At 36.3% G+C, this 15097-nt stretch overlaps 1 protein-coding gene and 2 non-coding genes across 2 annotated transcripts; 2 read left to right on the plus strand and 1 right to left on the minus strand.

The window, feature by feature from the left end:
- The window catches only part of si:dkey-26m3.3, a 167516-nt gene that overhangs the window by 51750 nt on the left and 100669 nt on the right, over positions 1-15097 (plus strand).
- trnas-cga (transfer RNA serine (anticodon CGA)) lies at positions 5430-5511 on the minus strand. The gene has a single exon. It is a non-coding gene; the product is annotated as a tRNA-Ser (tRNA).
- trnas-gcu (transfer RNA serine (anticodon GCU)) lies at positions 9593-9674 on the plus strand. The gene has a single exon. It is a non-coding gene; the product is annotated as a tRNA-Ser (tRNA).

A 15097-nucleotide genomic window follows, 5' to 3' on the forward strand; every position in this document is an offset into this window, starting at 1 on the left:
GCAGCTTAAGAAGCTGAGAAAGAGAGCTCCTATACACACTGGTATTAATCCTCCTGTGTACATCATATATGATAACCTAAACCATATTTAAATAACAATAGGCACAGCAAGGAAGGGCTTTTTAGAGTAGGAAGGCTTTCCCCTCACGTTAAGAAGTTATTTAAGACTTCAAGGTTTGGAGATCTTTTTCTTAATGTTTTTTTATGTGGTTCAAGATATTCATGTTTGTGTTTTTCATGTTCCGCTCACAGTGATCTTCGCAAAAACATCTGATTATGCAAAAACAAATATAGAGTAATTACTTTGAATATTAATGGGTTACTAAATCCGATTAAAAGAAGCAAACTTGTGGCTAAAATTAAAAGAGAAAACCAACAGATAATCTTTTGGCAAGAGACACATCTTTCTGATACAGAACATAGGAAATCAGAAACAATGGTATTTAGGGTTTTCTTTTCCTCATATAATAATGGTCGTAAACGAGGAGTAATGACATTGATCTCAAATAAAATCAACTTCCAATTAATTTCTAAGATTACTGATAAAGAAGGACGATATAACCTAATTAAAGAAACTATCGACCAATACAAAGTTACATTAGTTAGTATATATAGACCACCTGAAAAAGACAAAGCATTTCTCCAAAAAATAGTAAGTGTTATAGCCAAGGAGACATCAGGTACGTTGATCTGTGAGGGAGACTGGAATGTACAACTTCAGCCTAAATTGGACTCATCTTCTAATAAGCAAATTAGTCAAGAAACTAGACAAATAAGATATTTGATGAAATAATTAGGCTCGATAGATGTATGAAGAGACATATACCCTCTTAAAAAAAGAATATACATTTTTCTCTTCTGCCCACATGTCTCATTCTAGAATTGTTTTTTTTTTTTATGTTTGGGTCAGATCAACATAAAATAAAAGACTGTAAAATTGGAACAAGGGACATCTCAGACCATGCAGGAGTATGTTTAAGAGTGTACCTGGACAATAAACCAAGTAAGACATTTTGGCGATTTAAACGTAATCATTTGAATGATTTAACGTGTGTAGAATATGTTAAAAAAGAACTATTAGAATATTTAAAACATAATAATAATAATGCAGAGGTGTCACCTAGTATCGATGGGACGCAGCTAAAGCTGTTATGCGAGGTAAACTTATTATGTGGTGATCAAGAAAAAAAAATGGAATTACATAAATAATCTAAATATACAACTTGAAGATTTAGAGACTAAATATGGTAAATATCCAGATATTTTTAATAATATCAAAGAAGTTAAAGTGGAACTCAATAAAATATTTGAGGGCGTGTCAGAATCCATACTTTCTAATTTAAGGACGGGAAAATCCGTTTTGCGCCATGGCGCATGGTCTAAAAGGGTTGAGTTTATTTTGTTAATGAGTTATAGGTGTGTTTTGAGAATAAACCAATCAGCGACTCATCTCCCATTACCTTTAAGAGCCAGTTGCGTCGCGTCATGAGCGCATTTGCATTTGCTATTTACATGACGTAAAGTAAGTTCACTTTCGATTTTGCTCTCGTGGATAGGGAAACCTTTACGCTCAGACATCAATTAGCCTATAAATAATTAATTTTGTTTGTTAAGCGCAAAAATTTGTTTTAAAACTCTATAACTCAGTTTAATAACTCAGTTCTAATTTCCAGCAAACAAATAATTTTAACATTGATAATCAAGTGTGTTCAAAAAACTGAGTTTTTTCCAAATACACCTGCTGTGCCCCATATGGTCTAAAACCTGACAGGTGGACAAATCTAAGCTTGTTTTTAATCAAACAAATATAAACATGGATATAATAAATAATATTACTAATAATAACAACATTATACAAAAGCAAATTAAATGACCTGAAAAAGCCTCCCGAGATGAAGAAAGTATGAAGACTGTGGTTTTAAAATTCATGTAGGCTAAAAATTAATATGTTTTGTAATAATTTAATCATTTATATTTATATCCTATATATATATATCCTTATTATATATATCCTTAACATATTATATCTTTTTCGTATGTAATGATATTTGCGTATTGCTCTGCATCTTGTGTGTAGTGTGTAAGCCAGGCGCACTTTGCGCCAGGCAATAGACCGACTTTGTTCTGGTCTAAAGAACAGACTATTTACAGTTTCTCAAAATAGCAACGCGCCAAAACACGCCTGCTTTTTTAGACCAGAATGCCTATAGGCGCACATACGAGCGCAAATGCATTTGCTATTTAAACAGTTTGGCGCAATGCCTCAAAATGACCCTTGCGCCGAGGTGAAAGTAGCAAATAGCAATTGCTTTGCGTCTTGTGCCACATTGCGCCGGGTGTATGATAGGGCCCTATGCATCTATATTAGCTAAACGATTATAGGACATTCTTTCAGACCTAATAGATACTTATCAAACAGGTTTTATAAAACAAAGACAAACATATGATAATATATGGCGAGCCCTTCACGTAATAGATTATATAGCTCAAAACAAGATTAGCACTCTTCTAAGTAGCCTAGACGCAGAAGAAGCTTTCGATTCGATGAGTTGGGATTTTTTATATTTAGTTCTGCAACGATTTGGATTTGAGAATGACACTATACATTTTTAAAATCTTTATATTAAACTCCTACAGCTAGAATTAAAATAACTGTGGATATTTTCAGAACATATTATATTAGAGGATGTCGATAAAGGTGCCCATTAAGTCCTTCCTTATTTGCATTATTTGTTATACCATTGGCACAACTAATCAGAGATTATACAGAAATAAGGGGAGTGAAAATTAAAGATGTAGAACATAAAATTTGTTTATATTGTGATGATGTGTTTCTGTTTCTTACATACCCAGAATTTAGTTCACTTAAGGTGATGTATTCTCTTGACAAATTTGGATTACATTTAGGATATAGATTAAATTTACTTAAAACACAAACTCTTTAATGCAACTATAACCCAGATGATAAAATACACAAGGATTATGCATTTAAATGGAACATACCTTCTATCAGATATCTTGGGAGTTCAAATCTCTGCAGACCTATCAGATATCTATAAAAATAAATGACTTTCCCATTACAGAAACTATAATAACTTTGAAAAGATGGCCCCTTCTATCTTTAGATCTATATAATCGAATAGAGATAATAAAGATGAATATATTACCATGCCCACTTTTTCTCTTTAAAGCTTTACCAGCGGAGAAACCAAAAAGCAAATTTGATGAATGGAAAAAACTAGTGTCTCGCTTCATTTGGAACAGAAAACATCATTAGATGTTTATTGTAAGGCAGCACAGCTTAGACACATAGTTTGTTGGTGCAATTACAAATACTGTGCAAAGTGGAAAGAATTTGAACAATTACTAATCCACTTACCTCTCCAATAATTATTAGGAGATAGAAACTTCTAACATACAGTATTGTATAAATTGAATTCCCTGACAAAGAGCTCTTTAGAAATTTGGTACAAAGAATTAAAGAATCCTAAATGTGAAAAACAAGCTAAGATATTAAGATGGGTTGAACATGATATTCAATTTAAACCAGCAAAACTAGATCTAAGATTTAAACAATGGAGTTTGTAGGCCATAACATCCTTCTGTCTCAACACTACTGATAATGAATTAGAAAGTTTTCAACAACTTTCCAATATATAAGATAAACAAGACTTTTTTCCGTTACCTTCAAGTTAGACACTACCTCAATAAAAGCATAAGAGATTCTGAAGACATAAAAACAACAGTAGTGCAGGTATTTATAGATGCTTACAAAAAGAAGGTTAATAAAAAAACTAGTATCAAGACTTTATTCCTGTCTGACATTAACAAAGAAACACTCAATAATGTATACAAAACATAAATGGGAAAGGGTAGCCAAATTAATACTAACAAATGAGGAATGGTTAACTCTTTGGGAAACACAAATGATCACAATTAATTCCGATTAATGGAGGGGATTTATTTGGAGAAATGTTATCAGGTTCTTTATATCACCTAAAATAAAATAGTTTCAAAGTAGAGATCAAAAAATGGTGAATGCTGGAGAAAATGTGAAATTGTATTGGCAGATCATTTCCACATATTTAGGGACTGTAATATTATACACAAGATTTAAATAAAGAGATAAATGCAATAATGAGATTGAATCTGGTATGTAATTTTAAAACTATGTACCTGGGAATTTACTCTGCAGAAATACCATAAAATGATGTGTATCTTCTTAACACAATACTAACAACTAGCAACAATGCCATTACAAAAAAAATTGCTAAAGGAAGATCCTCCATCTGTAGGCGAATGGTATGATATTGTTAAAGAGGTGTATGACATGGAAGTACTGACATTTAACTTGAGACAACAAGCCTATAAAATTTCTGCATACTGGGGTAAATGGTTGAGAAGAAGCTTCTTGCTTTAAGCGGGGAGTCCCCAACAGGTTTCCATCGCCTAAACAACTCAGCTACGACTACATGTACTGCCATTTCCTCATGGCTAGTACATGTGTTGTGCATCCAGATGAAACTTTCGGCAAGCGATTGCTCAACCGCAAAAGCTGTGGCTCCACAAAAAGGTTCTTATAAGGGTCCAAACGGGGACTTGAACCCTGTACCCTTAGATTGAAAGTCTGATGCTCTACTGACTGAGCCATCCGGGCTCCATGGCAATGATTTTAAGTAGACAAGGTTTAGAGTTGTGGTCGGCGCAGACCTTTACGGTACACAAAAATTTACCGTGACGTGGGGTTTAGGCTTGTGGTTGTTGTAGATGTTGCTAAAACACAACAGGTTACTGTGAGGTTGGGTCTATGGTTGTTGTAGGGGTAGACATCAGTAAAATAAAAGTTTTACTCCATGTCATGTAGGAGACAATAAATGGATCAATAGCAACTGCAGAAGGGGTTACTGTTGTTGTGGCAATGAATGGAGACTCAACAATTGAAAAAATTCCTTCCATGCCTTAGAAGCGTGACTTGATCAATGTTTATCTTCACAGCATGCTGGCATCAAAGGTCCCGTTGCTCATATCGTACCACTAGTCTTCCACACTTTAGGAAACATAAACATTCAGGACGTGCCATTAGCACAACCTGCACTAAAAGGAGGCTGGAGATTACGGATGGCAAGACAGAGTCCAACGACAATATCACCTTGAAAAATCTGCTGTGACCCAGATTCAAACTGGAGTTGCTGCGGCCACAACGCAGAGTACTAACCATTATACGATCACGGCAAGCTACGAGACAACCACTGGACCTTCACTCTCTGTCAAATGTCTTTGAAAATGAAGGGCCTCCAGATGAGTTAGGTACCATGGCTGCCGATTTATTTTTGTGGCTTTTGCCTACCATCACATCCCTTTTCACAAGAAACAATGGAGTTGTTAACAATCAAGGAAGGTCGCAAATTAAAATACTGCGCCCTGCCAGCACGTAGTCGGCAGGACTCGAACCTGCGCGGGGAGACCCCAATGGATTTCGAGTCCATCGCCTTAACCACTCGGCCACAACTACATGTACTGCCATGTCCTCATGGCTACCACACGTGTGGTGTGGTGCATCGAGATCAAACTTTCAGCAAGCAATAGCTCAACTGCAAAAGCTGTGGCTCCACAAAAAGGGTCTTATATGCCCAAACTGGGACTTGAACCCTGGACCCTCAGATTAAAAGTCTGATGCTCTACTGACTCAGCCATCCAGGCTCCATGGCTAAGCTTTTTAAGTAGGCAAGGTTTAGGGTTGTGGTCGGTGCAGACCTTTAGGGTACATTAAAGTTTACCATGACGTGGGGTTTAGGCTTGTGGTTGGTGTAGATGTTGCTAAAACACGACAGGTTACTGTGAGGTTGGGTTTTTGGTTGTTGTAGGTGTAGACATCAGTACAACACAATAGTTTTGACTCTGTCATGTAGGAGACATTAAATAGATCAATAGCAACTGCAGAAGGTCTTTCTGTTGTTTCCTATAATTTCTTTCCATTCTTTCGGTCTATTTTTTCAAGTTAGTAAATTGATTTTCAATAACTCTTGTCAAAGATAGAGAATAAATTGGAAATGCACAGCGATGAAGGAAGGGTGATTAACTATAAAGAAAATCAATATGCTTTCAAAGATGGTATACTAAAAATGTTTTATTTTTGCTTATCTAAAGAAGTGTTTGTTACACCCAAAGCAGAAGAGTACTGGAAAAGATTATATCCCAATATTGAAAAGAAGGAAATATGGCAAAATTTGAGAGCTTGTTGGAAAAGTCCAGTTTTAGAGAATTTTGATTACATTTTAAGACAAAACTGTTTATTAAGTGAAATTAGATTGTGTAAAAAAGGTTTGGCAAATTGTCATTTTAGAATTATAAGGTTCTATCTGCGTTCTGAATGATTTTGAGATATTGAGCTTAAAAGTTTTTGCATTCCATATATCAAACAATATGTGTGTAGCATTTCTCTTTCATACATTGATCATTTGCATTTAGAGAACCCTTAAGGTCTCTGTCATGTCAGTTACTTTGCACTTGCGAATTGAAGTAAAAAACACAAGTCATTTTCCGCTTGGAATTATGAGGTTCTATCTGCCAGATCATTCATTGAAGCTTTACTTTTCAAGAAATACAATCAAAAAATGTATAAGTTGGTGTTGTAACAATATGTTGATACTTGAGAAAGTTAAATTTTGGTTTCTATAACATTTATTTCATGTTTTAGGATGAATATTTTTCTTGTTTAAATTGAGCTTACAAAGCTGGGCTAAATATTTTTTTCCAGTGCAGATGTTAGTTTTATCTAATTAATATGTTAATATTTATGACATTTTATGCTTTATATGAATTACTGAATTGTATTTATTGAATGATATGGCCTGTGAATTAAATTAAGTATTTGCCCTTCAAGGCTTAATATTAAATTGAAAGACTTTAAAAGAAACAGACAATGACCAGATGAGTTTAATAAACACTGAAAAGTGTTTCACTGACTATATGTAAACAAATAAATATATTTCACATTTAATATAGACATTTTTTAATATTGATATCTTTTTCAACAATATAAAATGTAACATATCATTTCAATTTTGGTGACGCGTGCTTCCGTGGAAGGTGTTTTACTCGCACACTCTTATCGTTTCGAAGGATGTTGTTGCAAAATTTTATGTCATCTTTACTGAAAATAGCAGCCAATACATACAGAAATGCCATAGTCCAGCCCCCATCAGGAAAGTGAGTACATACATGACGAGGTGGCCGAGTCCATTGAATCCCTTTCTTACTGTTCATATGCTCCGTCGTTCATATGGAAAAACTGAAAGTCATCTTACCGAAAAATAGTTCCAGAAACATACATATACAAATATGTGCCACAGTCGTGCCTCCACCAGAGAAGGGGGAATATACTTGATGAGGTGGCCGAGTGGTTAAGGGGATGGACTGCTAATCCATAGTGCTCTGCACACGCGGGTTTGAATCCCATCCTTGTCGCTTGTATTCTCTGGCATTTGAGAGAGCCTGGTGCTTCTTTGGAAGTTCTTTTACTTGAATCGTCTTAGCGTTTTGAAGGATGTTGTTGCAAAATTTAATGTCACCTTTACTGAAAATAGCTGCAAATACATACAGAAATGCCATAGTCCAGCCCCCATCAGGAAAGTGAGTACATACATGACAGGGTGGCCGAGTCCATCGAATCCCATTTTTGTCGTTCATATGCTCTGTCGTTCATATATCAAAACTGAAAGTCATCTTACCGAGAATAGTTGCACAAACACGTATACAAATATGTGCCACAAATCGACCTCCACCAGAGAAAAAGGCAAATGTGTGACAAGATGGCTGAGCGGTTAAAGGGCCATGAAACCCCCTCGTTTTAGCAGGGTGTTTTCACACCTCTACTTTGGAAAAAGTCACAAAAGTGGGCGTGTCCAGCTCTGTTTAGGGGGGAGTGTCGGAGGAAGAAAAGTGGGATGGTGTGGGAGTGTCTATTTGGGCACGCACGAGTTTCAGAGTCAAAATTCACACACACAGTAGAAAGTGATGATGTTTAACCTACATGGACATCTGTAGTCGAATTATTTGCCAAATTATTAAATGTTGGACTTTAACTGCAGTTTGGCTCTTTCATTCAGGGAATTCATTCATGCCCTTCGCGACAAACGAGATATTTGAATCGAGGAACTGCTCTTAGCGTGTATTTTTCATGCAATGTTTGATACCGCACGGCGAATGAGAGAAAAAAAAAACCCTCCGCATTTCCCGGAAACTTAGATGCACACGGCAGGTAGCGTCAGAAAGCCGCGTGTGTTATTCCGGTCACTAAATGCGGTAAAAACCCTACACGAGGTTAAAGTTTGGTTGTGGTGCAAACATGTTTACACTCGATGCAATAGTTTGTTAGATACGAACAAACTAAATAAACAAAGACCACTGGTCGCTCACTTACCAAATCTGTAGAGACAGAACAATCACCAGCAACTAGAGCCGCGTCTTTATGAAGAGAATACTACAAGCGAATCCGGATCTCAGCGTTTGCAGATGAGAACAGCTCTCAGGTAAGCAATAATCCTCCTTAGACACGTAAGTTATTGTTGTCGAGTGTGGCGTACACTGTTAATCCACACGTGACTCTGAGCTCTCACAGAGAGAAAATGAAAACGAAACTTAACTGCAGCAAACTATAAAAGCAACACTTCACGCTTGTTTTGCCAACACAACGTGGCGTCTTTGTCGTGTAAACACGGTGATAGTAATGAATATTAATGAAGTTGCACAATAGAGCGCGCTGATTGGTTTGAACCAAGCCTTACTCATGCATTAATGCATCACACTGTAAGAAGTAAAAAGACTCACTCTGGCACAGACGTCCAGTCTGCACGCTGGAATACACGCTATTATGTCATGGCCGTGACGCAGCTTCAAAAATTAGTTTCAAACCGGAAGTACGAATTTGCTTGAAATAACGCAAAAACAACCAATTTACACTTTTTAGTAAAATATAGGTGTCCTAATAGTGTTTTTAGCAGTGTGGGGCACATATACGACTGTCAACAGCTCAAAAAATGTGTTTTGGTGTTTCATGACCCTTTAAGCCAATGGACTGCTTATCCATTGTGCTCTGCACGTGTGGGTTCGAATCCCGTCCTCGTCGCTCATATGATCTGGCATTTGAGAGAGCCTGGTGCTTCCGTGGAAGTTGTTTTAAAGGATGTTGTTGCAAAATTTAATGTCATCTTTACTGAAAATACCTGCAAATACATACATAAATGCCATAGTCCAGTCCCCATCAGGAAAGTGGATTATGCATGACAAGTTGGCCGAGTGGTTAAGGCGATGGACTGCTAATCCATTGCGCTCTGCATGCGTGGGTTTGAATCCCATCCTCGTTTCTCATATGTTCTGATGTTTGTAAGAGGCTGGTGCTTTCAGCCCACATCAGGAAAGTGAGTACATACATGATGAGGTGGCTGAGTCCATCGAATCCCATTCTTGTCGTTCATATGCTGTCGTTCATATGGCAAAACTGAAATTCATCTTACCGAAAATAGTTGCAGAAATGTACATATACAAATATGTGCCACAGTCCAGCCTCCATCATACAAGAAAGGAAAATATGTGACGAGGTGGCCGAGTGGTTAAGGCGTTGGACTGCTAATCCATTGTGCTCTGCAAGCGTGGGTTCGAATCCCATCCTTGTCGCTCATGTGCTCTGGCATTTGAGAGAGCCTGGTGCTTCCTTGGAATTTTTTTTAATCGCACCCTCTTAGCATTTTGAAGGATGTTGTTGCAAAATTTAATGTCACCTTTACTGAAAATAGCTGCAAATACATACAGAAATGCCATAGTTGGGTGAGCGGTAAGATGGCAGCATAGAACGTACTCTCCTGGTCAATGTGTTGAAAAAGCCCTTATACTTTTACCAATTCAAGTGCGCTTTGCGCTAGACGACTTCAAAATGAATAGGGCAAAACCTTAAAAGGGGAATTCAAAGCCAAAATTAAGCAAGGAGGAAAAGGAGACGAGGAATGATAACGACAAATTAGGCCTACCTGAGAAAGAACATGGCGCCAAAATTTTGCGAGCAGTGAAAGCACTCAGCAGAGATATCTCCGAACTGAAGACGGATTTAAGAAAAGAATTCAGCCAATTCAAAGAAGAGTTCAAAAAGGATATAAAAACAGAAGTGGACAAACTGAAAAGCGACATAAACTAGAAGCTAGAAGGCATCTCTGAAGATATTCAGTCACATGGCACAAGACTGAATGAAGCAGAGGAGCGAATAAACTGAACTCGAGTCGGCAAACCTTGAACTAAAAGACGCCTTACTGCACACCTTGAAAGAGCAAAAAATGATGCAGAATAAGGTCACAGATCTCGAGGGCCGATCACAACGAAATAATATCCGAAAATACAGTATTAAAGAAGGAGCAGAAGGGACGTCCATGATTAATTTTATCACGTCTTTGCTAAAAACTAAGCTCTCACTGGACTCCGATTTAGACCTGCAGGTACAGAGAGCACACTGATATCTCGGTCCTAGACCTCAAAATAATAATACTTCAAGATCGATTATAGTCAATTTCCTGCAGTACAGCACTAAAGATAAGATCTTGCAAGCTGCCTGGGCAAAAGAACCGCAACACGATGGCAAGCCGATTTTCTTTGCGCATGATTTCCCCATGGAGATTAATGCAAAACTGAAGGAATATAAAGAAGTGAAAAAAGTCCTCAACAAGAACAAAATCCGATTACAGACGCCATACCCAGCCAAGATGCGAATACACTGGGAGACAGGACCACAACTTTACGAAAGCGCGGCTGAAGCTACGAAAGACTTGAATAAGAGAGGATAAACGGTGGATCTGACGATGACGCAGCAGGTATCCGAAGACCCCCGGTGTGGATGGTAAGAAAGACTGACACGCCGTACCCAGTGGCTAAGAGCTGGACGGATCGCTTCTGATCGTGTTCGGGAAAGATTGAAGAGCTTTCAGAGACAAACACCGAATGAAGATTAACTGTTGATAAACACCGCTGACTGTTAACGTTAAAGAGGTATGCGGAGGCACTGTTACGATACACAACTTACAAATAACGCTATTTCAAACTACTTTATGAGTGCGAACTGACTTCGGCTGAAATACTTGAACTCTAACCATTTTACAATTTGTTTGAATATATGTTCTTCTCGATAGAGTCATTTAAAAGGTAAAAACTACGTCGTTCTGGACTGAATATGTTTCATTTTGTATTTGAACAATCCTCATGATTCCTAGTTGGTTGGAATCCTCGAGTGGCTATAGAAATCATTTTGTTTAAAATAATATTTACTTAAGTTAATAATCTGAGTTAAAAAGAAAAAAGACCGGGGACAAGTGATTAGATTGGTATGTTAGAAGAGAATTTTTCTTATCTGAATGAGGGACCCCTGTAAGAGGCAGGAATAAATGCCTCTCCCCAGGACTGGAGCTGGGTTTTGCGGGGTCAAACATGGCCCACAACTTTGGAAGCCAATGTTCTTTGTTTTTTTGTTTAGTTTTATTATCATTTTTGTTAGTTCTAAAGGTTGCCTACTTAACTTTCCGAAATTACCATGCAGAGATATGTAAAATAAAATAAAATAAAATTGCATATTTAAATGTAAATGGGTTAAATAATCAAATTAAGAGGAGTAAGGTTATGGCCAAAATGAAACGTAAAAAAAAAACAAATCATATACTTGCAAGAAACACACCTTTCCCCATCTGAACATGATAAACTTTAAAAATTTGGATATACACAAACTTTTTATAGTTCTTTTTGGAAAAATAATAAAAGGGGAGTTTCAATATCAATACATAATTTTGAGTTGCTAAAAGAGATATCAGATAAAGAAAGCAGATATATTTTGCTTCAGGGAAAACTAAATGAACAATTAATCACTTTAGTAAATGTATATGCAGCCCCTGGCAGTAAAACGCTGTTCAATACAATTATCAACCTTTTGGCTATGGAGACTAAGGGAATAACAATATGAGGAGGTGATTTCAATATAGTTCTTAACCAACAAAAGGACACTTCCAATAATAAAAGAATTAAAACGACTCAGTTAAGAAGTTTAGAATTCATTAAAAGAGTTGGAGTATTAGATGTTTAGAGAGATCTTCACCCCTCAAAACGAGAATACTCCTATTATTCTTCACCCCATGCAGTTTACAGTGGAATTGAATATTTTTTTATGTTTAGCAGGGACAGACACAGGGTAAAAGAATGTGAACTGAAAGCAGCCGATGTATCAGATCATGCAACATTGTACCTCACTTTAAATTTTAATGACAGAAAATCTGATAAAATATGGAGGCTAAATACAAGTATACTAGGGAAAACAGAAGTAGTGGCCCAAATTAAATCAGAAATTGAATTATACGTAGGGAATAGTGATAACGGGGAAGTAAGTCCTATAATCTTATGGGATGCAGCTAAAGCTGTATTACGAGGCAAGATCATTTCTATTACAGCAACCCTTAAGAAGATAAAAGAACTTCAATTTAGGATTCTTAAAGATAATTTAAAGCAATTAACAACATGCAACTAGTAAAGATACCCAGATTTTGAAATAGATCAAAAATATAAAAAATAAAATTGATGAGATGTATAAAGAGGACATAGAGAAAAAAAATAAAAATTCCTAAGGCAAGCCTTTTATGAATCGGGACCAAAAGCAACAAAAAGACTAGCATGGAAACTTAAAAAGCAACAACAAAAGGTTTTAATACATAAGATAAAAAGACCCCAACTCAGGAAAAATATTGTATAGTCTGGATAAAATTAAAGAGGCATTTGAAACCTATTATAAATCTTTATACTCACAACAGACACAGGTAAATAATACATCAATTAAAGCTTTTTTTTTTTTGATTCTCTTGATCTTCCCTGTATTAAATGGGAACAAAATAGTCTCCTAACAAAAGAAATTACAGAGGATGAATTAGATAAAGCTATTAATAATCTTAAAAATAATAAAACACCCGGCAATGATGGTCTAACTTCTGAATGGTTCAAAACATTTAAAAAAGAGATCTCACCTCTTCTTATATCATCTTTTAATTAGACACTTAAAGAGGCAGAAATTCCCCCTTCTTGGAGGGAAGCAATTATCTCAGTCATACCTAAAGAGGAGAAGGATAAAACTAGTTGTAGTTCATGTAGACCTGTGTCTGTTTTAAATGTAGACTATAAATTATTTGCCTCTATTTTAGCCAAGAGACTTGAAACATTTTTACCTGATTTGATAGACATAGACACTTCATGCAATACGACAAATTAAAAAAGATCACATTAAAGCAATTTTAGTTAGCCTAGATGCAGAGAAAGCTTTAGACTGTGTAAATTGGGAATATTTATTTAATGTTTAAAATAGATTTGGATTTACAGAAAATACAGTTAGAAGCTTTCAATGTTTATATTCAAACCAAAAGGCTAGGATAAAAATAAACGATTGTCTTTCAAAAAAGATAAAACTAGAAAAAGGAACTAGGCAGGGTTGTCTCCTCTCTCCCCTGATGTTTGCCATGTACATTGAACCTCTAGCCCAGGCAATTAGAGAAGAAAAATCAATTGGGGGGATTAACATTAATAAGGTAGACCATAAAATTGCTCTATATGCGGATGATGTGCTACTATATCTCTCCAATACACGTGAATCACTTTCTAGTCTGCTTCTTGTTCTTAAAAGGTTTGGACAACTCTCTGGGTACAAATTAAATATACAAAAAACTCAAATTTTATAATTTGGCTACAACCCAAACAATAAACTTCAACATAAATTAAATATTAATTGGAAACTAACTTCCCTTAAATACTTAGGAGTATGGTTAACACAAGATGCAGCTGACCTGTAATGTCACTGTCTCGGTCCCAGTCATTCCCCTCGCTGGCCAGCAGAGGTCACCATCACCGGACTTCTAACCATGACGTCATGCACAAACACTAATTGCCACACACACCTGCAGCACATCACACTGATGAACCACACTCACTCATAAAAGCAGCTCACACACTCAGTCTTGTGCAAAGATTAGTGGGAGATAGATTTATGTAAAAGCAAACTGGGAAGAATTTATGTCAGTTAGTGAAGAAGGGTTAAAAACACTGGATAAAATGGAGATATCTGACAATGATGAAATAAACAACAGTATAGTAGCAGTAACTATGGAGGCAGCTGAACAATATATTCTAAAGAGTAAAGGGAGAAGGGAGAGGAAGATAGTGCCTTGGTGGAATGAGAAATGCAGAGAAGTCATAAAAAGAAAAAGGAAGGCATTTAAAAAAATTAGAAATTCACATAACTTTCAAAATTTAATGGAATATAAAGCTGTTCAAGCAGAAGTTAGGAGAGTATTAAAGAAAACAAAAAAAAGAATACTAGAGGGAATTTTGTAACGAAATGGGAAGAAGTACACCAGAAGAAGAAATATGGAATATGATTAAAAAAATGAGGAATTAGAAAAGATGTGGAAATTCCTGTGCTCAAAGAAGGAAACGTGATGGCGGTGAATGACAGAGAAAAGGCTATGATGCTAAAAGAAACATTCACCAAAGTAAACTCTAGAAATTTGTGTGAGGATAGAGTAAGGATCAGGGAGGAGGTGTTATCAGGTAATCCTATGATAAAGCAATGGAAAGAAGAAACGGGCAGTGTTTTGGATGTTCTGTTGGAAATGACAGAACTAAAAAGAGTTTTAAACAGAGTAAAAGAATCTTCCCCTGAATTAGATAACGTTACACTATGATTAAACATTTAAGTGACAAGGCTTTGAATATTATGTTAGCTTTTTGCAAAAAGGTACGGAGAGAAGGAATTTTGCCAAAGAGTTAGAAAGAACTTTAACAATTCCAATTAAGAAACCAGCAAAAGATTATAGTAATCCAAACAGCTGCAGACCAAAAGCACTTGCATCTCATTTAGGTAAAATAATGGAAAAAGTCATAACTGACAGATTAATGTGTCATTTGGAAAAGGGTAAGAAATTATCACCAAATCAGAGTGGGGGGGAAGAGGGACTATGGATCCAGTGGTATGTTTGAAGACAGATACAAGAAATGCATTAATGAATACAGAATCAGTGGGAGCAGTATTTTTT

This window comes from Danio rerio, chromosome 4 (genome assembly GCF_049306965.1).
Source record: "Danio rerio strain Tuebingen ecotype United States chromosome 4, GRCz12tu, whole genome shotgun sequence".
Lineage (NCBI taxonomy): Eukaryota > Metazoa > Chordata > Actinopteri > Cypriniformes > Danionidae > Danio > Danio rerio.